This window comes from Paroedura picta, chromosome 1, assembly GCF_049243985.1.
Source record: "Paroedura picta isolate Pp20150507F chromosome 1, Ppicta_v3.0, whole genome shotgun sequence".
NCBI lineage: Eukaryota > Metazoa > Chordata > Lepidosauria > Squamata > Gekkonidae > Paroedura > Paroedura picta.
Window position 1 is genome coordinate 195199443 of NC_135369.1, and position 27415 is coordinate 195226857.

The 27415-nt window shown below is 48.1% G+C and overlaps 1 protein-coding gene and 1 long non-coding RNA gene across 2 annotated transcripts in view; one reads left to right on the top strand and one right to left on the bottom strand.

The window, feature by feature from the left end:
• AFTPH (aftiphilin) overlaps window positions 1-27415 on the top strand; it is a 202522-nt gene that overhangs the window by 130747 nt on the left and 44360 nt on the right. The window lies entirely within an intron of this gene.
• LOC143822396 (uncharacterized) lies at window positions 58-12441 on the bottom strand. Its single transcript, XR_013226148.1, has 4 exons — window positions 12202-12441; window positions 10477-11011; window positions 2900-2977; window positions 58-800 (listed from the first exon to the last, which is right to left on the bottom strand). It is a non-coding gene; the product is annotated as an uncharacterized LOC143822396 (long non-coding RNA).

Consider the following 27415-nt stretch of genomic DNA (forward strand, 5'->3'; position numbering starts at 1 on the left):
AAAAAAAATCAAAACTTTTTGCCGTAACAACCAGTGACATATGCAGTTCTTTTCCTAGTTCTTCAACATGCCTGGAAATTGTAGATAAACTGATAGAACTAACCCAAGATACCTTCTCTGGGCCCATTTCCTCCATTACTTCAACCAGGCACTTTTAAACATTCACCATCAGACAATGGTCTACCCCTCTCAGCAATACATTTAGCAATATTATAGCTGGCCCTCACAGTAGACAGGTTCTCTTCAACGTGCTTTCTAAAAGTATTTTGCTGCCCAAACATTGATTTTTTAGGAGAGTTTATCTTGTTCACTCGCATCTCTCTTTGATCTCCTTGAGTAGCTCTTCTGATAGGATTCAAAGTGCCTTTTAATTTTGTACTCCTCTAATACCGAGTCAGTTTCAAGACATATCAGGCAAACTGCTTTACCCTTGTTTAAAACAAAGAAGTACTCAGTAGTCCATTTGTCATTAAAGACATGGTGCTCATCCGCAATTTTTCATTTCTTTAGAACATAACTTCCTTTTGCAGTCATCTTACAGTGTTTGTAGCAGAGCAGCAGTTGAAGATTTTCAATATTATCCTTGAATAAATAAAAAATGAGTAATAATCTTAGGGGCCTAACTCCTCCCTTTCCTGTTAAATCCACTCCACCCTATCTGCTATTATCTGGGGATTTTCAATTCAACTATGGCAAAGATGAGAAGAGACCTCTGCCCCCCCTCACAGTGATCTCCCCCTCCCTGGCTGTCTTCAAGCAGCGGCTTGATAGATCCTTCTTCTGGATGCTTGAGGTTGATCCTGCAATGAAGAAGAGGAAGAAGAAGAAGAGGAAGTAGAAGAAGAATTGGTTCTTGCCACTTTTCTCTAGCCGAAGGAGTCTCAATGCGGCATGCAGTTGCCTGCCCTTTCTTCTCCCCGCAACAGACACCCTGTGAGGGAGGGGAGACTGAGAGAGCCCTGAGATTCCTGCTTGGTCAGAACAGCTTTAACAGTGCTGTGGCAAGTCCCTTCCCGCTCTAGGATTCTGTGAGTCTAGTTCAGCAGTGGAAGGGGCTGCCTAAGAAGGTGGGAGCTCCCCCTCACTGGCTGTTTTCAAGCAGGGCCTGGACAGATCCTTCTGGATGCTTGAGGCTGATCCTGCCCTGAGCAGGGGGTGGGACTAGATGGCCTGCATGGCCCCTTCCCGCTCTAGGATTCTGTGACTCTAGTTCAGCAGTGGAAGGGGCTGCCTAAGGGTATAGTGAGCTCCCTCTCATCCCTGTAGGCAACAGCCAGCGGCTCAGGGACCTCAAGCCCACAGGTCCCACTGCTTGTGCTGGCAGCTCACTAACCTGGTGATGGACTTCTGAGTGGCCAGGGACCCCGACCAAGTAGAAACAGTGTGAGGAGATGGCCATGATAGTTGATTGGGTGGCTGTTGGGTGGATGGCCAATTAGTCTGGAGGAGGACACAGGCAGGAGCCATACAGGTGACCTGATTGACCTATAAACGTTAACACCAAACCCCGCCCAGGACCCGTTAGCACTTTTATTTATATACTCATGTTTTCAGATAAAGGCAGTGGATAAAGTAAATATATCGTAACCAAAGAACAGCTATAATGTTCTAGACCTGCCCTTTTCAACATTTTGTTACACTTGAAAGATTTTCCAAGGCTCCAGGCACCACAAGTTATGTCAATGGGGAGGGCGGTATATAAATGTGAATAAATAAATAAATAAATGCCCCTACCATGCCCCCATATGCAAATTGAAAAATTCCAAGGGGCTGGACTAGATGGCCTGTATGGCCCTTTCTCTATGATTCTATGAAATATGCAAATAAAAATATGTAAATAAACATACAAACCAGCCCTCCATCTCCTCACCCCACCGCACTTTGCCCGCAATGTTCCTAACGCAAATAATAATATATAATAATGTACCTCTCCCCACTCAAGACAGCCCTGATGCCCAACAGAAGACCCACTGGGTCGACTTGCCACAGCCCCAGAGGAAGAAACATGGTTGATGTGGCCGTGGCTTCCAGGTCTGTGCAACCCCCATCTTGGAATCCCCCATGTCCCATGGACGTCTGAGGGGCTCTTGAGGTTTGCTGGTTGGGAAACTCTGTTCTAGATTATGTGGTACAGTGGCTATGACTGTAGGACCAGCATCTGGGAGACCCAAGTTCAAATCCCCACTCTGCCTTGGAGGGGGGGGGGGGGAGAGAGGATTGGAGACAGCAGAGGAGGAGGAATAAATCCCAGAGGCAACCACCAGGGGGTTGGAGGTGGTAGAGCGCAAGGCTCCTTGAGGGGTGTAGGCGCAGAGGTAATCCCTCAGCTATACTGGGCCCAGACCGCATGTGGCCTCCAGGGGGACTGATCTCCATCTTCTGGAGATGAGTTGTTATTCTGGGGGATCTTCAGACCCTTCTTGGAGGCCGGCATCTCTAACAGGTAACAAGGTCAAAAGAGGAAAATATTCTAGAGCTGCAGATTGCCAAAACCAGTGCTGCTGGTGGGGCAGGATGGTGCCCTCTCTCAGGTCATTAAATGGCCAGGGAAACCTGTTGAGTACAACTCCATAAAGAAGGCATAACGTTTTACCCCTTTCTCTTTTCACCCATATTGACAAAATACTGGATGCACATCCACTGGAATTGCCACCTGCCAGTAAAAATGGGATGCTGTTTATCAGGGAGTGTTCTTGACCTCCAAGCTGTGAAAAATTTCAGCAGTCTCTTTCCGTATATTAAGCTTCTATTGAACAGGAAGAGACATTTTCCTCTAGGCCTATTGGCAACCCAGACATGGCCACAGGACCCGTCAACCTCTGATATTGATTTAACAAATTTAGGAAATTTCCAATGGAACCAGAATATATGCAGCAAAGCATTTGTCTGGTAAACTTACCAGGAAATGCTAAGATCTTTTTCTTTCATGCAACAACAGCAATAGAGGCTAGATAGCCATTTGACGGAGAGGCTGAATCTGTGAAGGCAAAGGGGTGGCAGGTTAAAGTAGATGAGCGATAGGGATGTGAGTGTCCTGCACAGTGCAGGGGGTTGGACTAGATGGCCCAGGAGGTCCCTTCCAACTCTATGATTCTATGATTCTAAGTAAGTGCAGACTCAGCCCAGAACTACCATCTCCATCGACATGGCACAATAAACTGGCAGAACTTTCAAAAATGGCTAAATTAACTAATCTAGTTAATGGGAAATCTTTGGAAGACTATCAAGACCAGTGTCATTTTTATATCGATTATCTTGCTAAGTAGATTGTATCAGACTTTGAAGCACCAAATTGGGGGAGGAGGGGGGAGGAGATCAGGATAATCAAGCTTCTAACTTTTTAATGTTTCCCTATCTTTGTAATGAAAACAATAAAGTATTGTTGTTAGTTGTGAAGTCATGTCCGACCCATTGCAACCCCATGGACAATGATCCGCCAGGCCTTCCTTTCCTCTACCATTCCCCGGAGTCCATTATAAAGTATATTATTTTTAAAAAACACCTCTGATATTGTCAAACGAGAGAAAAGCAAAGAATCTGCCCCTTGGAAACAAATTAGTAGTTCTTTACAGGGAATTCGCTTCCAGAAGGTGTAGAGATGACCACAGGTACAGATGGCTTTAAAAGGGGGAACAGATAGATTCATGGAGGAGTCTATCAGTGGCTATTAGCCATGGTGAACCTCCATGTTCAGAGGCTGTAAACCTCTGAATACCAGTGGCAGAAGACAGCAACAGGGCAAGCTCTCATATGTCTTGGTCTCCAAACCCCAAACCCCTCTGGACACGTTCCAGTTTGTCAACATCCCTCTTCAACTGAGGTGCCTAAAACTGTACTCAGTACTCCAAGTGAGGCCAAACCAGAGCAGAGTTAAGAGGTATCATCACCTCCTGTGATCTGGACACGATACTCCTTTTGATACAGCCCAAAATCCCATTTGCCTTGTTGTTAGATCTCTGGAGGAACAGGTGTGAAACAGGACGGTGGACTAGGTGGACCTTCACTGTTCTGATCCAGCAGGGTTCTTCTGATGTTCTTCTGAAGGCCTCGGGCTCTCTGCCCTGATGTTGGCCCTCCAGAGGAACTGGTTGGCCACCCTTTCCCCAAGCCAAAAATGAGGGCTTCAAATACTCCCTTTCTTCAGCAGGCAAATATTTGCACGGGGGCTCAGTTAGAAGATCACTCCACTGGTACATCATGTAAAAAGCCACCGGAGCAGTCCATCGAGAAGAAAGCTTGTTTGGTCCCCCCAATTCCCTTTTCCGCATGGTTTCTAATGAAGGTACCAGCTGCTGTGAAATAAGCAATTAATAGAATCGCTTGCCCTGAGGGATAGAAATCATCCATCATGTAGCCATCACGCGGTGAATACATTTTTTTTACATCTACTCACCACAGTGTTTTGTTACCTCTGAGCAAGGGTTGAGGGTTTTCTTCATCATTGTGTGCTGAATATTTGGAAATGAGTTGTTTTTGTGGTTTGTGTTTGGGACTGGGACAATAATAAAATGAGAACATTCATCTGGCACAATCTAAATTTGTTTTCTAAGGTGGGAGTGGGGATTTATTTTCAAAATACATTTCAAGACTTTTTCCCCTTATGGTAGGAAACCCTGCTTGAAGAATGGCATTGCCAACCTCCTGGTGGTAGCCAGAGGTCGCCAGGGATTACAGAAGATTTCCAGGTCACAGACCAGTTCCCCTGGAGAATATGGCCATTTTGGAAGGTGGACTCTGTGGTGTTTGACCCCTCTGAGCCCCCGTCCCCGTCCTTCTCCTCAGGTTCCACCACCCAAATCTTCAGGGATTCCCCAGTTCAGAGCAAAAATCCTACTGACGAATAGCGAGTGTGTTTCAAGGGATGTGGTCATACAAGCATCCCAGGAGTAACTAGATATTGTGTGTGTTGTTGTTATGTGCGAAGTCGTGTCCGACCCATCGCGACCCCATGGACAATGATCCTCCAGGCCTTCCTGTCCTCTACCATTCCCCAGAGTCCATTTAAGTTCACACCGCTTCAGTATATCTATCAAGCCACCTCATTCTCTGTCGTCCCCTTCTTCTTTTGCCCTCGATCGCTCCCAGCATTAGGCTCTTCTCCAGGGAGTCCTTCCTTCTCATGAGGTGGCCAAAGTATTGGAGTTTCATCTTCAGGATCTGGCCTTCTAAAGAGCAGTCAGGGTTGATCTCGTCTAGGACTGACCGGTTTGTTCGCCTTGCAGTCCAAGGGACTCGCAAGAGTCTTCTCCAGCACCAGAGTTCAAAAGCCTCAATTCTTTGACGCTCAGCCTTCCTTATGGTCCAACTATCGCAGCCATACATTGCAACTGGGAAGACCATAGCCTTGACTAAATGCACTTTTGTTGGCAGGGTGATGTCTCTGCTTTTTAGGATGCTGTCTAGATTTGCCATAGCTTTTCTCCCCAGGAGCAAGCGTCTTTTAATTTCTTTGCTGCAGTCCCCATCTGCAGTGATCTTGGAGCCCAGGAAAATAAAATCTGTCACTATCTCCATTTCTTCCCCATCTATTTGCCAGGAATTGAGAGGGCCGGATGCCATGATCTTTGTTTTCTTGATGTTGAGTTTCAAGCCAACTTTTGCACTCTCCTCCTTCACCCGCATCAACAGGCTCTTTAGTTCCTCTTCACTTTCTGCCATTAGAGTGGTATCATCTGCATATCTGAGATTGTTGATATTTCTCCCGGCAATCTTGATCCCAATTTGTGACTCCTCTAATCCCGCATTTCTCATGATGTGCTCTGCATACAAGTTAAATAGGCAAGGCGACAGTATACAGCCTTGCCGAACTCCTTTCTCAATTTTGAACCAGTCAGTGATTCCATGTTCAGTTCTCACTGTTGCTTCTTGACCTGCATATAAATTTCTCAAGAGACAAATAAGATGCTCTGGTATTCCCATCTCTTTAAAAACTTGCCACAATTTGTTGTGCTCCACACAATCAAAGGCTTTAGCATAGTCAATGAAGCAGAAGTAGATGTTCTTCTGGTACTCCCTAGCTTTCTCCATGATCCAGCATATGCTGGCAATTTGATCTCTAGTTCCTCTGCCTCTTTGAAATCCTGCCTGTACTTCTGGAAGTTCTCGGTCCACATATTGCTGGAGCCTAGCTTGTAGGATTTTGAGCATAACTTTGCTAGCATGAGAAATGAGTGCAATGGTGCGGTAGTTTGAACATTCTTTGGCATTGCCTTTCTTTGGGATTGGAATGTAAACTGACCTTTTCCAATCCTGTGGCCATTGTTGAGTTTTCCAAATTTGCTGGCATATTGAGTGTAGCACTTTTACTGCATCGTCCTTTAAGATTTTGAATAGTTCAACTGGAATGCTGTCACCACCACTAGCTTTATTGTTGCTCAGACTTCCTAAGGCCCATTTGACTTCACATTCCAGGATGTCTGGCTCCAGGTCAGTAACTACCCCACTGTGGTCATCAGGGATGTTAAGCTCGCTCTTGTATAGTTCTTCTGTATAATTTTGCCACCTTTGTTTAATCTCTTCTGCTTCTGTGAGGTCCCTACCATTTTGGTCCCTTATCATACCCAACTTTGCATGAAACGTTCTCTTCATATCTCCAATTTTCTTGAAAAGATCTCTGGTCCTCCCCATTCTATTGTTTTCTTCTATTTGTTTGCACTGTTCATTTAAGAAGGCATTCTTATCTCTTCTAGCTTTTCTCTGGAATTCTGCATTCAATTGGGTGTATCTTTCTCTTTCTCCCTTGCCTTTCACTTCCCTTCTCTCCTTAGCTATTTGTAAAGCTTCCTCAGACAGCCATTTTGATTTCTTGCATTTCTTTTTCTTTGGGATGGTTTTAGTTGCTACCTCTTGTACAATGTTGCGAACCTCCGTCCATAGTTCTTCAGGCACTCTGTCTATCAGATCTAATTCCTTAAATCTATTTGTCACCTCTACTGTGTATTCGTCGGGGATATGATTTAGTTCATACCTGAGTGGCCTAGTGCTTTTCCCTACTTTCTTCAATTTAAGCCTAAATTTTGCAACAAGAAGCTCATGATCTGAACCACAATCAGCTCCTGGTCTTGTTTTTATTGACTGGATAGAACTTTTCCATCTTTGGCTGCAGAGCACATAGTCAATCTGATTTCTGTGTTGACCGTCTGGTGATGTCCATGTGTAGAGTTGTCTCTTGGGTTGTTGGAAAAGAGTGTTTGCTATGACCATTGTATTCTCTTGACAAAATTCTACCAGCCTGTGCCCTGCTTCATTTTGTACTCCAAGGCCAAACTTGCCTGTTATCCCGGTTATCTTTTGGCTTCCTACTTTAGCATTCCAATCCCCCATGATGATAAGCACATCATTTTTTGGCGTTGCTTCTAGAAGGTGTTGTAGGGCTTCATAGAACTGATCAACTTCATCCTCTTCAGCAGCAGTGGTTGGGACGTAGACCCGGATCACTGTGATGTTGAATGGTTTGCCTTGGATTCGAACTGAGATCGTTCTGTCATTTTGGGGATTGTATCCCATGACTGCTTTTCCTACTCTCTTATGGATTATGAAGGCTACTCCATTTCTTCTGTGAGATTCTTGTCCACAGTAGTATACCTGATGGTCATCTGAATTAAATTCACCCATTCCTGTCCATTTTAGTTCACTGATTCCTAAAATGTCGATGTTCAGTCTTGTCATTTCTTGTTTGACCACGTCCAGCTTACCTTGATTCATAGATCTGACGTTCCAGGTTCCTATGGAATAAAAATCTTTACAGTATCGGACTGTCTTTTCGCCACCAGTTACTTCCACAACTGAGCGTCCTTTCGGCTTTGGCCCAGTCGCTTCATTCATTCTGGCGCTACTCGTACTAGCCGTCTGCGCATCCCCAGTAGCATATTGGACACCTTCCGACCTGAGGGGCTCATCTTCCGGCGTCATATCGTTTTGCCTTTTTAACTTGTCCATTGGGTTTTCATAGCAAAGATACTGGAGTGGTTTGCCATTTCCTTCTCCAGTGGATCACCTTTTGTCAGAGCTCTCAGCTATGACCTGTCCGTCTTGGGTGGCCCTGCACGGTATAGCTCATAGCTTCACTGAACTACGCAAGCCCCCTTGCCACAACAAGGCAGCGATCCTTGAAGGGGGATATTGTGTGTGTGTGCTGTTAATTCATCAATAGTAGAAAAATATAGACGCAATGGGAAACCAATATGGCAATAAAATATCCAAATTGGACTTATATAGAGTCTTCAACTTATTAAGGAATCTCTTGATAGAGTGTAAGGTCATGCTCACAATAGCTAAACTTAGCTTGTGGCGCTTCAGACGCCACAAGAAGTTAGAGTTGCCCCTTAAATATAAAATCCATTGTCCCTTGAAAAAGCTGTAAGGCGAAACGCGTCGGGACTTGTGTGAAATAATAAGAATCACTGAAGAGAGAAGACTATATGGTCATTCCCGGCCCCAAGGAAGCTCGCCTGGCCTTGACCAGGGCCAGGGCCTTCTCGGTCCTGTCCCCAACCTGGTGGAATGAGCTCCCAGAAGAGCTGAGGGCCCTGCGGGAATTGTCTTAACTTTTGTATTAACTGTGTTATGTTTTATTGTGCTTTTATTGTTTTAGGGGATTGGTTTTTATGTGACCTGCCCTGAGCCTCCGGGGGGAGGCGGGATATAAATCAAACAATAACAACAACAACAACAACAACAACAACAACAACAACAACAATAATAATATGTAAGTCCAATTTGGATATTTTATTGCCATATTGGTTTCCCTGTGCGTCTATATTTTTCTATATTTGTTTCTTCACTGGGACCCACCCCTCCCAGTTCATTATTTTTGTTAATTCATCAACGCAATACAACTGCCCTCCTCAAGTTCACAGCATTTTGTAAGAAAAGTTAAACTTCTTAAGAATTCTCTGAAGATATTTGCAACCCAAAATCAGCAGTCTTCACTATGCAGAATGCAAAAACAAAACAAAAACAAAAAGAAAATACAATTCTTGTCCACAGTAGATGATGTTTAACAAGGGAACTTCCAGGCAAAATGCTAAAGGGGTTTTGTTGCAATTCAACCCACAATGTTATGCAAATGTGCCAAACCTAAATCCTACCAAAATCTATGAGTCCCGGGTCTGCATCAGTAGAGTTTTAAAATGGCAGCTGGGTTTGATTCCCCCTCCTCCTCCTCCTCCTCCACATGCAGCTAGCTGGGTGACCTTGGGCTGATCACAGCTGTCTCAGAGCTCTCTGACTCTTACCTCCCTCACAGGGTGTCTGTTGTGGGGAGAGGAAAGGGAAGGCGGTTGGAAGCTGCTTTGAGACTCCTTTTGGTAGAGAAAAGCAGCATATAGGAGCCAACTCTTCTTCTTTAATCTCAGGGCTCTCTCAGCCCCACCTCCCTCACAGGGTGTCTGATGTGGGGAGATGAAATAGAAGGTGATTGTAAGCCACTTTGAGAATCCTTCAGGTAGTGAAAAGCGGGGTATAAAAATCCGCTCTTCTGTCAAAGTGACGATGCAACTGAAACAGGCTTGCTAGTTGCTAGAAACACAGTTTAGCCTTTTTCTTTGTGAAAAGAACCAGTTGGCACATTCATGTCCACCATCTGATTGGCTGCCATTGGGTTGTGGTTCCTTTCTTGTGGGCTCTCTGGCAAAAGCCTTGTGAGGAGGTCCAATCGGCCTCCTAGGGTTGCCAACCTCCAGGTGGTGGCTGCAGAGCTCTCCCAGGATTGCCATTGACCTCTGGTGGATAAAGTTCCATTCCCTTGGAGAAAATGCCCATTTCAGTAGTTTGACTATATGATATTGTAGCCCACTGAGACCCTCCCCAAAATCCACCCCCAAATCTCCAATTTCCCAATATGTAACTGACAACCATAGGGCCTCTTCCCCTTCTCTTTTTCCCCAGGAGATCAAAATTCAGCTGCAGTTTTTTGTTCAGTATCATTCCAGATCTCGGTCTGCAAACTCCAGGTTGGGAGATTCTGGGAGATTTGGATCCTGGGAAGGGCAGGGTTTGAGGAGGGGAATCCACCCCCCAAAGCAGCTATTTCCTCCAGGGGAACTGATTTGTGTGGCCTGGAGACCAGTTGTAATTCCAGGGGGTCACCACATCCCTCCCGGAGTTTTGCAACCCTAGATATACCCCAGACCAGAATACTAAGATCCGTCCTGTTCGAAATGCAACACTTTCAGCTCTATCTGCCCAATTCAGCAATCAGCCAACTGGATCTGGGAGACCTAGGTTTGAATTCTCACTCTGCCATGGAAGTTTACTGGGCGATTTTGGGCCAGCCGTACCCTCTCAGCCTAGCCCACCTCACAGGGTTGGTGTGTGCATAAGACGGAGGAGAGGAGAATGTCAACTACTGAGTCCCCATTGGTGGAGAAAGACAGGAGAGAAATTAAACAACTAAATAATGCAAAGTAGCTGCCTGCCTGTGTGCATAGGCCCCTTGGGAGGGTCTTTAAACCCTCCCGTCATCAAGAGTCTTACATTTCTTCACTCCGGGCAAGGCTGGGGAGAAGCCAAGGCGTTTTTCCCCCAGTTGGGGTGAAGGGCGTTCCCTCTCTCCTCTTTGGCAGCTGCTGCTGAAGGAAACCCTGGGCCCGTTGTTGGGAGGGCCCTGGAGAGATTTGCAGCCGAAGAAAGCTGAAAAGCCCCGTCTCCACCAGTCACAGAATGCGCACTCAGACGGCCCGTTGGCTGCTTTTTCTCTTCCCAGGCAGCTTATTCACAACAGCTGGGAAACCCAAGGTCGCTGGGTAGATTTTGTTGGCTTTTCTCGCTTCCATGCCATTTTATTAGAAGAAGAAAGATGCGCCTAAAAAGTAGATTCTTTTTCTGCCTTGCCAAAGCGAATGGCGCCCTTCTGCAACCTCACGCGACTGGCTGGCCAGCTCCCATGCCCAGCGTGGGGGGCAGGCTCAGGAGGGAAAGCACTTCTGTCAGATGCAACATGTTTCCTTCCCGCAGTAGGAAGTTCGAAGTCCTCTCTTGCCGTTTCTGCTTTCCGCCCAGCTCCCCGGCACTGAAAGGCAGAGATCAGGATATCTGTTTGAAGGGAGCCCAACTGGACGGCCCCTTTTCTTTTGACAGCCCCCCCCCCCGCCCCAGCTAGCAGTTGCTGCGGAGCTAAGGTGGTTCTAAATAAAGAACTGGAGTCAACAACAGGAAATAACTCCCACAGGCAAAAAAAAGGAGCGGAATAAAACTCTCACCAACTCTTGTACACAGCTGACAACGGACTTTTTGTTCTGTGCATGCTACATTTAACACACACACACACACACACATACACACACACAGCCACTGTGGCCTTGCAGGAAGCGGGTCTTGAGTTTTCAAAAGCGATCCAGCCTGGCTTTTGCACAGGGGAAACCCAAGGCCTTCTGGAAGGACAGGTTCCAAACCTCTGCCCCCAGCTGTGCCAGGCTCCACCTCTTTTGCCCCAAGCCACTCCCACTCACCCTGTCCCAGGCAGGTCTGGGGGTTACCAGGTCCAGTAGGGGACATTGCTGGGGGTTTGGGAGCAGCGCATGGGGAGGAGCTGAGTCGGATGCAGTGCCATTGGACGGCTTGGCAGAACTCCGTTTCCTGCAGGGGGTTGATGTTGTTGTTGTTATTAATTGGTTTTGATGTACCGCCTCTCCCCACAAACCGCCTCGGGCCATTCACAACATGCATGCACATTGTTTACAAAATCACAGTCAAAACATTATTAAAACGAACAGTGCTCTGTTGTTTCTCTTCATTGGCTCATCCATCTGCCCCTGGTCCATTTTAATCAGGTTCTGGATCGATGGAAGGAATCATGAAGAGGCTTGATCTCTTAGCTGGGCGGCCAGCTGTTGGTTGGGGACCAGGTGCAGATTTGGGGGTGGAGCTGGAGGAGGGTGGCGTTTGGGAAGGGCCGGGACCCCAGTGGGGGACAAGCCACAAAGTCCAGCCTCCAAAGCAGCCCTTTCCCCTCAGATGATCTGTCAGCTGAAGATCAATTGTAAACTCAAGAGATCTCCAGTCACCACCTGGAGGTTGGCAATCCCACTGCTACTCTTGTTCTTTATTGACAACACCTGGGTGTAAACTGCACGGAGCTTTTATTCCAACCCCAGATTGATTCAGTCCCTGCCCTCTACACAGAATGCGATTTCCGTTTGGATTTGGGGCAATTTAAATTTTCCTCCCGCAGCAAGAAGGATTGATCCGGAGTGACCCTACCTTTATTGTGCGATATCTCAGACTGCTTTTAATCCTGAATATCCATTTGGGAAAGAAAGCTCCGTGGTAGAGAACCTCTGATAGGCTACACCTGGTCATGTGAGTAGGCTGCCTAAGGAGGTGGTGAGCTCCCCCTCCCTGGCAGTCTTCAAGCAAAGGTTGGATACACACTTTTCTTGGATGCTTTAGGATGCGTTGGGCTGATCCTGCGTTGAGCAGGGGGTTGGACTAGATGGCCTGTATCCATCTTGGCCCCTTCCAGCTCTGTGATTCTGTGATTCTGTAATTCAGTAGTGATTCTCTGCTCTGCAGGGAGAAACATTGATCATTGGCCTGGAAACAAGAAGCACATGGGTCATCTCCTCTGCAGAGTCACACATGGGCAACTGTTTATTAATTCATTTATGATATTTCTATACTGGCCTCCTGTGAGGCTCAGGGCGGTTTACACAAAAACTAGCAGAACAGCCAGGAGAACAAATATCTTACGCCTTGAACAGAGGCTTAATGCCTGTTATTAACCAGGTGACGTTATTTAGCTCCATGCTGTGATATGCTCCAGACCCCCATTCCATATATTAAGCCCTCTATCGAAGGCATAGGACATATTCCCCCCCCCCCCCGGCTGTTTGTAGTTTTATTTCTTTATTTTCTTTACAGCCCAGCTTTCTCCCCAGCAGGGGAGAGGCTTACATTTTCTCCTTCTTCATTTTATCCTCACAACAACCCTGTGAAGTAGGTGTCAGAAGTGGTTATTTCTGCTATGCATCTGTGTATCCATGTATCCTGAAATGTAACGATTTAAGTCTTTTATCTGCTAGGCTTTCTTTCTTGACCCATTCATGGTAACTTATTTCCTTATTTATTGCACCTGTCCTTTTGGTTGTTGCCCGCCAACTGGTTGCTCTTTGATCCAGGTGATCGTATTATTTCTATAGTCTTGGCAACATTATTGATCAGGTTTGCTTGCATTTACCCAATAAATCAATCTTTTCACCAAATCAAGGTATGGTGGCAATTGGAAGAAACCTCACAGTACGTGAGGCTGAGAGTATGTGACTGGCCCAAGGTCGTAACAACACCGGAAGAGCCCTGCTGGATCACACTAGAGGTCCATCTAGTCCAGCATCCTCTCTCACAATGGCCAACCAGTTCTTCTGGAGGCCCCAGGACAGGGCAGACGGGCCAAGGCCTTCCTCTGATGTTGTCTCCTGGCCCTGGGATTCAGAATGTTATTTATAAGAAGAAACCTGCTGGATCAGGCCAGTGATTCATCCAGCCCAGCCTCCTGTCTCACTGCGTGGCAGACAACGGGGCACAGAGGCCGAGGCCTTCCTTCCCCTAAAGTTGTCTCCTAGCTCTGAGAAGCAGAAGATCAGCCACCCAGGAAGCTCCCATGGCATAGGAGGGATTCGAATCTGGGCCTTCCAGATCCTAGTCTGACCACTTAGACCTGGCAGGAGCTCATGGGAATTGTAGTCCATGGACATCTGGAGGGCCGCAGTTTGCCTACCCCTACCTTGACTACCCCATTAGCCTATGCTGGCTAGCTGGTGACCATAATCAAGAATGCAATCCTAAACAGAGTTCGGATCCGTGGCCCTGTACCCCACGGACTCCATTAAAGGCTCCAGTTTGAAACATAAAATTCCTACCAGCAGTTACTGGTCCTTTGGGTGTGTAACTTGGTAGCTGCCCATGCAAATCCCCCCAGAAAATTTAGTTTTACAAATGTAAATGTTGATTCAATTTTTGTCCTGATGGCAGAACTCTTATTTGATGCGGCAGAGAGCAACACTGTTATGGAAAGCACAATCTCAGAGGGTCCAACTAAGATCTGGAGACCCAGGTTCAAGTCCCTACTCTTTTATGGAAGCTTGCTGGGTGATCTTATGGTTGTTAAAAGTGTTCAAGGGGGAGCTGCGAGGTGCAAGTCCAAACCCCATGCTGCCATGGAAGCTCGCTGGCTGACTTTACGCCAGTTGCACACTCCCAGCCTAACCTCCCTCACAGGGGCGTTGTGAGGATAAAATGGAATGGAGGAGAACAATGCAAGCCCTTTTGGGTTCTTCACTGGGGGGGGGAAAGGCAGGGTGTAAAGCAAATGAATAAATACACAAATAAACATACCTGTGTCTTATTAAAATTTGACTCCCCCCTCCAAAAAAAAACAACAACTAAGATGTGCCCTCACTTCTAAGTTACAGGCCTTGACACCAGCACTTTCCTGAGGAGAGAGAAGTGCCAGAACATAACAAGAAGATGTGACTCTGTAATGCTTGCAAGTTCACGGCTTGTTATCCCTCTTACATTTGGAAAAAAAACTATGTTCCAGCCCACTTGCGCTGACACACGCAGGAAGCCTTCAACAGCAACCGCGATTCACGGCTGGCTCCGCTCCGTCCACGCCAAGCAGTGTGGCACATCCACGGCGCCTCCAGCATCTGCGTAACTCCGCCTCCTTCGCTCTGCCCTCCCCCTCCCGGCCTGCTCGGTGTGCCAAAAAGGCAGTCGAGTCACCCGCCCCCTCCCGACGTATCCCCCCTCCTACCTGCCTGACGGATATGGCAGGCAGCACGACGCGAGCAGGCTGCACAAGGGAGAGGAAGCCAGCATGCCACAAAAGAGGCAGTCGGTTGTTAAGAGAGATTTCTGAGCTTCCCACCCGAATGGAAAGGGAAGGGCACGAACGAAGGACTGGGGAGGGGCACTGATGCGCAAACATGTTCTCAGTTAGTGGCGACGCAACTCATTTTGCCAAGGGAGCGGAAGACAGTCAGGCTATGGCATTCAGTAGGGCTTCTGTCCAGGTAAAAGTGCCCAGAATGGCCACAGGGGTCCTGTGTTTTTATTGATGGACTGCATTTGCACACCTCCTTTCCCCCCAACGGGAACCCAAAGCAGCTGAAGCTGTTCTTCTCTCCACCATTTTACCCTCACAACAACTCTGTGAGGTAGGCTAGGCTGACAGGGTGCGACTGACCCAAAGTCATCCAGAGTAGGGATTAGAACCCAGGCCTCCTTGATAATGAGGCCGACACCCCTAAACTCTACACCACTATGGCTCTCATGTTGGGATTTCGGAAGGATAACCAGGAGATGCATGAAAGAGACATGCATTCATTCATCTGTCCATTCAGGGGAGGGGCGATGTGTACAAAATAATAACAACAACAACAACAATAATAAAAATAAGAGTTGGTTCTTATATGCCGCTTTTCTCTACCTGAAGGAAACTCAAAGTGGCTTACAATCGCCTTCCCTTCCTCTCCCCACAACAGACATCCTGTGAGGAAGGTGAGGCTGAGAGAGCCCTGAGATTACTGAAGAAGAAGAAGAAGAAGAAGAAGAAGAAGAAGAAGAAGAAGAGCTGGTTCTTAGATGCCGCTTTTCTCTACCCGAAGGATGCTCAGAGTGGCTCACAGTCGCCTTCCCTTTCCTCTCCCCACAACAGAAACCCTGTGAGGGAGGGGAGGCTGAGAGAACCCAGATATCACTGCTCAGTCAGAACGACTTTATCAGTGCTGTGACTAGCCCAAGGCCACCCAGCTGGCTGCATGTGGAGGAGGAGCAGGGAATCAAACTGCAATTGAAAATCAAAAGAGGACACAGCAACATACACAAGGGAAAACTGAGTGCTGGGGAAAATGAGGAGTGAGCGAGATTAAAGCCAAAATTGCGGTGGTGGCTGCCAATGACACAACTTTATGTTAATCTGCCCTGTCAATCAGATTTCATGTGGCCAGTCAGAAGCCCCGCAGGGACAAGTACCCCATCAGGCTCCTCCCACCTTCCAAAGACACTTGGTGAGCAGCAGGGCCTCCTGTGGGGCCCCCTGGTGTATAGTTTTAGGATTCTGTTCATGCAGGAAAAGAATGTTAGGGTGATAGCAAAATAGATAATCATATAAGCAAGCCATCATCATTTTCAGAGAACCCATATGGTCCTGTGGCTAAAGATTGCTTAAAATAAAATGTATTGAAATAACTTCAGGTAGGCAAGCAGATGACCCAAACTAACCTTTGTGCCCGCCTGAAAATCCCAGGGCCCATCCGCTCCCGTTAAATGTCGTGAAATGCTGACCTTACGTAGTCATTATATTCCGGCCCCTCGACATGATGTCGCCAACATCCAACATCTGGGCAGTAACCGGCCGGCTACATCCTCCATTTTAAAGCACTAGTTGGGGAATCACATAAAGTGGATTTACTGCTAGCTACTGCAGAGCAACCAGGGCAGAGTCTGCACTTACTTTGTTTATTCCATTGTCAATCCTGCTGAATTCAGATAGATTTGAACTCATGTCTTCCTCTTCCCCCCATCCCCATTGAAACAGGAAAGTGTTCTGCACGTGGTTAGGGTAGTTCAGAAGGGGGGGGGGAGCCAAGCCTCTTTCTTTTCTTGAAGGGGGAGGAGAGGAGCCAAGTAGGGAGCCTCTTTCTTTTCTTGGAGGGGCGGGGGGGGGGGGGAGAGGATCGAAGAAGGCAGAGGAGGGGGGGAAAATCCAAGACCGACAGAAGTTCAGAGAAATTAGGGGCTTCTCCTTTAAGACAAGTTTGTCACATGATAACAAGCTTGTTATCAGGGGGAAAAAATTCACAGTCAGAGTAGTTCAGCAGTGGAATAGGCTGCCTAAGGAGGTGGTGAGCTCCCCCTCACTGGCAGTCTTCAAGCAAAGGTTGGATGCACACTTTTCTTGGATGCTTTAGGATGCTTAGGGCTGATCCTGTGTTGAGCAGGAGGTTGGACTAGATGGCCTATACGGCCCCTTTCAACTCTATGATTCTATGATTCTATGATTCTATGACCAGCTTTGGCCAATCAAGGGTTCTCTACCAGGGAGCAAAGCCCAGATTCAGAACTGCTATCTCAATTCGATTCTTCAAATATTGAGGGTTATATCCAATCTAGGATATTGCAGGATAAAGGTAGAGTCATTCCGGATCAATCATGTTTGTTGCAGAGGGAAAATTTAAATCGCCCAAAATCAAAATGGAAATTGCATTCTGTGTAGACTGAATCGACCTGAGATTGGAATAAAAGGCCCGTGCACCCTGGGAGTGCCGCGCATGCGTGTTTGCGGCCGCGCATGGCGCAAACACACATGCACGGCACTCAAGCACATGCGCAGGAATGCCACATATGCACATTTGCGCATGGGTATGGCCCAAATGCGCATGCATGGCCCTGTTTCCCTCTCCCCCCCTCCAACAAAAAGAACCTTGCGGCTGATTTGCTTGCGGCCTGAGAAGTTTCTTACTGGGGGTGGGGTGGGGAGAGGGAGCCACTGCCCGGTGCCAGGGCCTTCGCGGTTGGTGACCACCGCTTTAAGGCATTGAGAAAGGGGATTGGTTGCCTGGATTGATTGACAGACGGAAGAGAGTTGTTTATAAACTGCATTGCTCTCTTCTGCCATTTCCAGCAGCTGATGTGGAGGCGGAGAAGTTTGAAAAGGCGGCAGACGAAAGTGACACAGCAAAAAGGTGAGGAGGGGCACAATAATATTTAGTGCTACGCCTACTGGCGCAATGCTAATTTTTGTGATGTGTGGAAATGCCCCCAGTTTATCTGCTGCAGCTGGAGTGGCCGTGCCTCCTTGCACCCGGGACTCTGGGATGACATTAAAGAAGCTGAGCTTTATGCACTTGGACATAATGACTAAGTGGAGTTACCACAGACCAGGATTCACAGGTCAGACTGGAACTCAGGTTAGGAATCACGGCTTCCAGCCCTCCCGTTAACCAGAGTTGGCTGTGTGTGTGTGTGTGGGGGGGGGGGGGGCTGTGGATTTCCAAATTACATCATCCCAGACATAACTAAAAATGGTGTCTGAATGCAGCCCCGGAGTCTTATTCAGAACTGGAGGCCTGCATTATTACTTTCTTTCCAGATGTTTGTATCCTACTGCTCTTCCCCAATGGCAACTTTCATCACAATTCCTGCATTTTATCAATGCAACAACCCCGCGAGGTAGGCTAGGTCCAAGCTCACACAGAAAGCTTCCATGGCAGAGTGGAGATTTGATGCCAGATGCTGATGTCGGGGCGCACATGCTGGTTTGGGGGCCAAACTCTATAGTAAGAAGCTAATTCTAGCCTAGAGTTTGCCCTATAGCCAGCGTGTCACCCGCCCTGCAATGTGCTGACGTCACTTCCGGGTGACATCAGCATGTTGCTTCGGGCCGTGGGACCTGGCTCCCCAACACATCGCAAACAGCCCACCAGGCCCCGCCTTGTTTCGTTGTTGCGTGGTGGACACTGGATCGCTCACACACCATGCTGGGGATCCCTGCTCCACAGACCCATCGAAGGATCATTAGAGAATGCATATGGGGCACAGGAAGTGGTCCGCCTGTGCTTACTGCAATGAACAGTATTCCTCATCCCGTCTCACAATGAGCCTCTCACAGTCTGAGCAAGGCTGAAACGCCCCTGGCCCGTTGTCATCTCCAGTCCAACACTTGCTATTATCACGAAGGGCACACCGAGGCAAGCAGCCTATACAATGGGCCATTCCGCACCAGGATCTATGTAGGAAATTGGTTGCGGAACAAAAAAACGCCATTTTAAATAGTGGAATTTGTCGTTATGCATACCTGCCATTTGCGTTTCTATCGTTTCCCACAGGTTTCCGGTCTCGGCAAAAATCGCTAGCCAGGAAGCGATATTGCCGAGCTTTGTCCCGCCCCTGGCTGTCAATCAAACGAGCAGCCAATGGGCGGCCGTTACCATGCTCCCAAAAAGGCCCTTTCCCTTTAAGGAAGGTTTAAAAAAAACACACACACACGTTGCAACGAATCTGTGTTGATTCGTTGCAACAGAGAGACCCATCTAGCTAGCAGGTGGTGTTTGAGCTGCCGTTTCATTGTTGTCACGCTCCCCCCCCCGAGTGAAACCCCCCCCCCACGGGCGCAATTTTCAGCCGAAAATATAGGGGGAAAAAAAGGGAAAATAAACCAGCAAACGGGGCTGTGTGTTGCTTGGTGCTTGGTGACTTTAAGCAGCTCTGGGGAGGGACTGCAGCCGGGGAAGCCTCACTGGGTAAACGAAGGCTTGCCGGTGCATTGATCTCCACTCGCTCCGAGAACAAAAAAATGGCGATCGCTTCGCCGGTAGATCAGAGGAGAGAGCCAGGCGTAGGGACTTTGCAGAAACCGCAACAATGGTAACGCACAGAACTTTCCCGCTAGTGTTGCAGATTGGTTGCAGGTGTGTAGCGCTTTCCGGAGGGTGAATCCACTTTTTGGGATTTCCCTGAAAGTGCTACAACGAAGCGGTTTTTGCGGATCGGTTTCAGGAGTGTTGCAGACTATCAACGACGCTGTGCATAACAGCAAATCAGTAGCGATTTCAATTTGCAACCATTGTGCAATTTTGAACGAGTGCGGAATGGCCCAATGTTTACCCTGCAAAGCGGACCCAGAAACTAAGCAGACAGCCCTAAACATCATGCACAGGAAGTTGTTTGAATTGCCATATACCCTTTGTCACTTGCATGCAAATATAAGACAGACCCTCTTTTCTTTGATGCCACCCTTTTCTTGGGGGAGGGAGGGAGGGAGTTTCCTTTTAGATCAACTTTTCCAACCTTTTGACCACGGAGGAGTCCCTAAGATAATGTTTCAGGCTTCGCGGAGCCCCAGAAGTAATGTCAGCCGGCCACACTTTCCTGCCATGCCCCCGGAAGTGACATCATGACCCACATCAACAGGCAGGCTTGAGGAAGACTGAGGGGAGGGAGGGGCAGGAGGCGGGTTAAGGTGGGAGTGGGTTTACAGGCTCCGCCCCCTCCCAGGCACAGAAACCACACGAGACCTCACTCATGCTTGGGAGGGGGGCCATGGAAGCGGACAGTTCCCTAGCCTGTGGCCAAGTCCGTCAAGGCAGGAGAGGAAAGGCTGCAGACCCCCTCCAGAGCTCCAGTGGGCCCCCGGGGGTCCACAGCCCCCTAGTTGGGAATCCCTGCAATACAGGAACAGCAAAGGCTCCCTGAACAGAACTCGCAGCAGCAGGCTCTCATTCCGATTCCAGGACACACACAGGGTTGCCAGCTCTGGGTCGGGAAAGACCTGGAGAACTTGGGGGTGGAACCAGGAGTGGGCGGGATTTGGGGTGGGGAGGGGCCTCAGTGGAGCCCAGTGCCCCCCAAAGCAGCCGGTTTCTCCAGGGGGACTGATCTCTGTTGTAAAACCAGGGGATCCCCTGGTTCCACCTGGGGGCTGGCATCCCTACATGAATGCGCTGTTTTCCCTTTAAAACAGTCCAATAACGGGAGCCAAATGCCCGAATGCTGCCTGATGCCTGTGAACATTTATTCTAATTAACCAGCTCCTTTGGGGGCGGGGGGGGGGGATGCCACACAACGATCCCCCCTATCTCCGCCCACGAAATTTGCTGTTCATGGAACAACTCACATCTCTAGCTGATGAGATCACAAGCGAGTTGTTCACGAGCTGATGTAACAGGGATATGTTTGCCATGCTAAATAAAGCATAGAAGGAGCCTTCATTGAAGTCTCGGCTGAAGACCAGAAGGTGTTCTTCGAGGGCGACGCAGGCAGAATCCGACAAGCAAAAGCTCTCAGGCAGCCCCCTTTATATAAAATGCATAGGGGAGATCTTGCAGGCACCCCTCGGGAGGGTCGGAGGGCTCTTAAGCGGTGACCACTGTTGACTGCAGAACAGAGTTTATTTATGGGGGGGGGGCACACAGGACGCTGCCGGCAATGGCTGCTCTAAGAAGCGGCAGGACTCAAATTTCAAATCAACTGGGAAGGTCGAAATTAAACACAACACGGGAAAAAGCATTAATAAGCACACATGGAATACAACTGCCAAAGTCTTGCCTATACCACAGGACTGTTGTTAGGATGAAGGGCTTTTTTGAATGGTTTAAAATTGGTTCTGGCTCCATACTGCTTTGGTTGATTCCAATTCCCCACAGGCATTTTTGTGCCTTTAGAATTCACTTTGCTGTTGTTGTTTTGTATTCCCCCCGGGGTTTCTTCTGGCTTTTTTGGGGTGATTTTCAGCCTGATGCTTTTCTGGAAGCCAATTCTGAGGTCCATTCCACACGACTTCAAAGTTGCAAAAGGCTTGCAAATTGTTAATGCTACTAATTTGCAGTTCCGCAAGTCGTCGCACACAATCTGCCGCACTCCTGAAACAGTCAGCGATTCGTTGTAGCGCTTAAAGGGAAATCGGGAAAAGTGGATTCACCCTATACTCTTGCGCTATACTCTTGCAAACAATCTGCAACAGTAGCGAAAAAGACCTGTGCGTTCCCATTGTTGGGGTTCCAGCAAAGTCCCTCCCCCTGGCTCTCTCCTCCAAACTTCCGGCGAAGCGATCGCCATTTTTTTTTCTCAGAGCGCGCAGAAAGCAATGAACCAGCGAGCCTTCATTCACCCAGTGAGGCTTCTCCGGCTACAGTCCCTCCACAGAAGTGCTTTAAAGCTCCCCTAAGTCACCAAGCACAACACAGCCCCGTTTGCAAGTTCCCTTTATTTTCAGCCGAAAATCGTGCCCATGCAGGGGGGGGGATTTTTTTTCACTCAGGGGAGCATGGTAACGATGAATCGCCAGTTCACACGCCAGCTGCCGGCTAGATGGGTCTCTCTGTTGCAACGAATTAACGCATATTCGTTGGAACGTGTGTGTGTGTGTGTGTGTGTTTTAACTTTTCTTAAAGAAAAGGGGCTTTCCCGGAGCATGATAACAACCGCCCATTGGCTGTTCGTTTGACTGACGGCCAGGGGCGGGACAAAGCACAGGAAAAATCGCTTCCTGTCTAGCGATTTTTGCAAGACCAGAAACCTTTGGGAAACGAATGAAACGCTACTGGATTCCACTAAAAAAGCAGGTATGCGTAATGTCGGGATTGCACTTTTAAAAACAGCATTTCCGCTTTATGGGACCAATTGGCCACATTGGTCCTTGTGCGGAATCAGCCTGAATCAACTTTCCCCCTAATGTTTCTGTCTGTGTTCTTGGCCTCACCCACTCCTACCTGCCATTGGCTCATTTTTTCAATTATTTGTCATCTTCATTAAATCACTCCACCCCCCCCTCCAAGATAGTAATTTTAATCTTTTTAAAGGCCCTAAATGGTCATAGATCACTGTAGCATAGTAATGATAGTTGAAGCAAGCCCTCTAAATCCCCAGCTTTTGTGTTTTTGATAGTAAGGTTCTAGTTCCTTCCTTTGTAGGAGATATGCTTTTTTCCTTATATCTCTGATGGAAAAGCCTAAAAACCGATTAAAAAAATGAAGCTGGTAATTCTAACAGCCTGTTTCAACTATCATTAACCCCACATTAATTCAATCTGTACATTTCGGATTTAGCATAAAACCTCCAAGTCAAAGATTCCCATGCTCCAAAACTTGGCAAGACCAGAGTTCCGCCACTCTTATATGTGGACGATGCAGTTCTGCTGTCCCATACCAAAGTTGGTGGTAGATGCGTTCTCCAAGCAAGCCCATTTTATCCTGTGTTCCATGATACCCACTGCCCTCCTACCCACACAAACTTGCTCCCCTGGCTTGGGTGGGGGGCTTGATTTTAGGGAAGGCCCTGGGGGGGGGGCAGAATGTCGGAATCCCCAGGTTTTCTGACATGATTTTATTCTGTTTCAATGATTTGATCCTGTTGCTTGTTGAGGCCTTAGTGGGTGGATCCACTGAAGGGGCCTTCTCCCAGAGAGCTGCCTTGAGTCTAGCTGCCCTGTCAGGGTAAGCTTCAGGCATTGATCATGTTTATCAGTCACAGCATTTTCGTATTACACTGACAGCAATTCTTGAAAGTCACTTGGTAGGTCATTAAAATCAGAGTCCAGTGGCACCTTTAAGACCAACAAAGATTTATTCGTGAGCCTTGAATAAATCTTTGTTGGTCTTAAAGGTGCCACTGGACTCTGATTTTATGGTGCTACTTCAGACCAACAGGGCTACTCATTTGAATCTATCTTGGCAGGTCATTGTTAGACTAGCAAAAGAAGAAATTACAGCTAACAGAGAGAAAAGACAGAGCAACAACCAAAGGACGCCCAGCGGTCGCAGCGGCAAAAGAGAGCTGCTCTGCCCGGGCATGTGCAGTCGGGGGGTGGGGGTGGGCAGGCACCCTCTCTCGAAGCTTTTAGACAGGGTAAGCTGTGAATGGCAGGCCTGTGTGTGCGCAGTCCCAATCTGGGGATGCACAACAAGACGGATGATGAACTCTTAGCGAAACTTTTCCATGGCGTTCCTACGTGGGGCCAGAAAATCTCCCTTGATTTGGAGAGGGTTCAATATTACTTTTTGTGATGCCTGGTTGGCATTCCTAAATGTGTCTCCTATTTTACAATCTGTTTAGAGATGAGCGTTACCTTAATGGCCTCCCAAGCCTGGCTCCGTATCTTTAAATTCTGGTTGAGAATAAATTACAGAGCTCCAGCACAGTTTAAGTCCTGTGATGTTAAATGACAGCGTCCTCTTCTCTTCCCTTGGTCAGAGATGATCAGCTGCAAACTAAAATCAGTGGGGCTTTCACTGGATCGATGTGAAAACCTTGAAGCTTATAAAATCATTAAGCCGCGAATCCTTGACATTGGCCTTCTGATTATCATAGCTGGAGGGCGTAAAAGTTGCTCCCCAATAACTTTTGATATCTTCCCTTCTGCAGGAAGAAAACCAGATTATTTTTCATCACTGGCCTCGCTTTCTCTAAGAAGATGTTTCATGTTGGCATGTTCAAAGTCACCCCCAACCGCGTCCACTAAAGGCCACCTTTTAAAAGTCCCGTACTCGGAGAGACTCTGCACTTGCTCCGCTAAACAACCCGACTCTGTTGAGCCTGTTCTCTTCCACTGCAAGTGACATAAACCCCAGAGGGGACATCTCCGGGATCCATGAACGAGAAGGGATGGCTCTTGCAACACCAAGACGTTGGCCAGGTGCTTTCCCCAAGAGCGCCACCCTCGGATGATTGAGACGATGGCCAGGATTCTGCATCGGCCCCTGTCCACACCCCACGATATTTCTTCTTCAGTGCTGGAGTCTGAATTGCAAAGGCTTTCTTCTATGGATTAAATGTTTTTTTTCCTATATATGTCAATAAAAGTACTGAATTTGGATTTGAACGCTCATTAACACCACAGCGATATATCACTAATTTAGAGCCTTGCTAAAAATATAGGGGGAAGCTACGACACCCCCTATAGCGATACCAATAACAGCAGCCATTTCCCTTGGAAAGCCTCACCATTTAAGCCACTTGGGAGAAAATAAACCGACTCCTCAACTGTACAGATGCGCAGGAAGTGCAGAGGTGTAGAAGAACGCCTCCCAATGGATTCTGATGTTTATGGACCGAGTCCCAAGAAAACCAGGAGTTTCTCGTACATGTGGAAAAGGTCAAAATGCACAAAGGAAAACCTTAGGCTAGAACTAGCACAAGCGGAATGAAGGAGTGCCAAAAGCTGCATACCTGAAGTGGAAGTCCCTTCCCAGAGGAGACACAGGTCATGTGGACACCTTTCAGTCAGTGGACCACTACGCTTTGGAGCGGGGCCCTTTTGGGGCGTGACAGTAGATGAGCATCTACCAGACAGCGAGTCTGCCATATGACGCGGTGGCCAATTCCCTTGCTACAACTTGACATAAGAATTCAGTTCTACCGAGCGCTAATTTAGGGGCCTTTGGCGTTCCGACACCGGGCTGTACGATGTCTGCCCTAACACGGCTGCAGGAGGTGGAGCCAACCACAAAATGTCCCCCCCCCCCCATTCAAAGCAATCGCTCATCACAATGAGTGGCTGAAGAGAGGAGGCCGATGTCGGCCGCTTTGTTGGCTTGAGTCCCAGTCAGGGAGCCAGGGGGCACACAAAGGAAGCAGATAAATGCGGGTAGAAACATATGGAATTCCCTTTTTAAGATTCTGCTTCATGTATAGCTTTTATGCATGCTGATTTTCAGACTGGAGAGTGTGCATCGTATCTTCCAGACGGCTAGGCTCAGTTCTCATTGCCCGTGTGTTCTGGCTCCAGTATTCTTGCCAAGTTCATTTCTGCATCTGGAGGCCTCTCTGGAAGCCTTCTGCTGGCTGGCTTACGAGCCGCCGAAATGCCGGGCACAGAAACAGCTGCCTGAATCTATGTCAGAACGGTGCCTGGCTCCTTGCCAGCCAGTGAGATCGGCCTCAGAAACCGTCCCCCAGAAGCCTTCTCATTCCGCCTGCAGCGTCCTCAGGACAAAAGTCCCCTTTGCCTGCTCATCTGCAGGGAATTCTGCAGGGGTCCCCTTAGAAGGGAAGGGGTTAATTAGCCTGCACGGACACAGAGAGCCCTGGCAAAGGGTGGGCAATCGCGTCTCCCATCTCGCAAATGAAGTCCTGTCAAGGCCTGGCAAGGCCTCCTGAAATCCTGATTTGGCTGCAACAGTGTTTTCGGGGTTTTCCAAGGGAGACATCCTGGTGCCGGCCACGCTCAGCCCGGGAAGACGGTCTGCCGTACAATTCTCAAATTGTTGTCTCGGGCATTAGTTGTGCCGTACGAGGAACACACACCAGGAGGCGAGGCTTTTTGCATGCTGGCCCCAGAGAGGTATAAAAAAAATATTGCAGTTAATGAAACAAATTACTATGGCCTGAATGCCAAGCTTAGAGGATTAAGTCCAAGGTATAAAAGACTGACTCTGTGCCTGTTTTCTTTGAAATTAACTCTATTTGACATTTATCATTTGCATTCAGGAGACTGGAATTCCCAAAAGCCTTTGGGAAGTTACTTTTCCTTGCCTGTATGAAAACATATGGTTGCCAGTCTCCAGGGGGTGGCTGGAGAACTCCCACTCTTACGACTGATATCCAGGAGACAGAGGTCTGTTCCCCTGGAGAAAATGCTGCGTTAGAAGGTGGACTGCATTACATTTTACCCCCCTGAAGTCCTCCCTTCCCTGAACCACACCCTCCTTAGGCTCTGCCCCTCCAAATCCCCAGGTAGTTCTCAGCCAGGAGCTGGCAACACTAAGTACACTCCATTGATGTCCCCTCCCCTCCAAATCTCCAGTTATTCCCCAGCCCAGAGCTTGTAACCCTGCACATGCATCACAGAATAGCTTTGCAGCTACTGTGAGGAAGGGAAGCGGGAGAGCTTGGTGTAGCAGTTAGGAGTGCTGCTTTGTAACCTGGCAAGCCAGGCTTGATTCCCTGCTTCTCCACATGCAGCCAGCTGGATGACCTTGGGCTTGTCACAGCCCTGGTAGTGCTGTTCTGACTGAGCAGTCCTGTCAGAGCTCTCTCAGCTCGATCCACCCTACAGGGTGTCTGCTGTGGGGAGAGGGAGGGAAGGCGATTGGAAGCCACTTTGATTCTCCTTTAGGCAGTGAAAAGTGGGATATAAAAACCAAATTTTCATAACATAACAAAGTCTTTTGGGAAGGGGCTTCCACGCATGTAGAGTGTGCATATTCTCTGGGCAACAGGCATGTCATGTCAAAGGGCAGTTTCACGAGGAACCTCAAGTCCATCTATCTCCCTGATTTGGATAGTAAACCTCAAGGCCACACTTCCTTGTATTTCTGATCCCTGGGATGCTACTTTTCTCCACCATTATAAGTAAAGAAATGCTTCACCCTGGAAGCGAGAGTCAGCATGAGTGCTGGACGAGGATCTAGGAATTCATAGAATCACAGAATCCTAGAGTTGGAAGGGGCCATACAGGCCATCTAGTCCAACCCCCTGCTCTACGCAGGATCAGCCCAAAGCATCCCAAAGCATCCAAGAAAAGTGTGTATCCAACCTTTGCTTGAAGACTGCCAGGCTCAAACCCTCACTGATGCCACAGAAACGGTCTTGGGTCAGTCACACCTGGCAGGGCTGTGATGAGGGGACAATGGAAGAGAGGGGAACAGTGTCAGCTGCTTTGGAGAAAGGTGGGGTGTACATAAAGGAAATAAACCAGATATTTCACCTGTAGCCACAATGACAGAAGCCTGCCAAGAGAGATGATTTATGACCCAGAAGAAAAGCCCAGAAATGTTTTGCATGCATGGCAGCTATATGGCCTTTAAAGGTAAAGGTATCCCCTGTGCAAGCACCAAGTTATGCCTGACCCGTGGGGTGACGCCCTCTAGCGTTTTCTTGGCAGACTCAATACGGGGTGGTTTGCCAGTGCCTTCCCCAGTCATTACCGTTTACCCCCCAGCAAGCTGGGTACTCATTTTACCGACCTCGGAAGGATGGA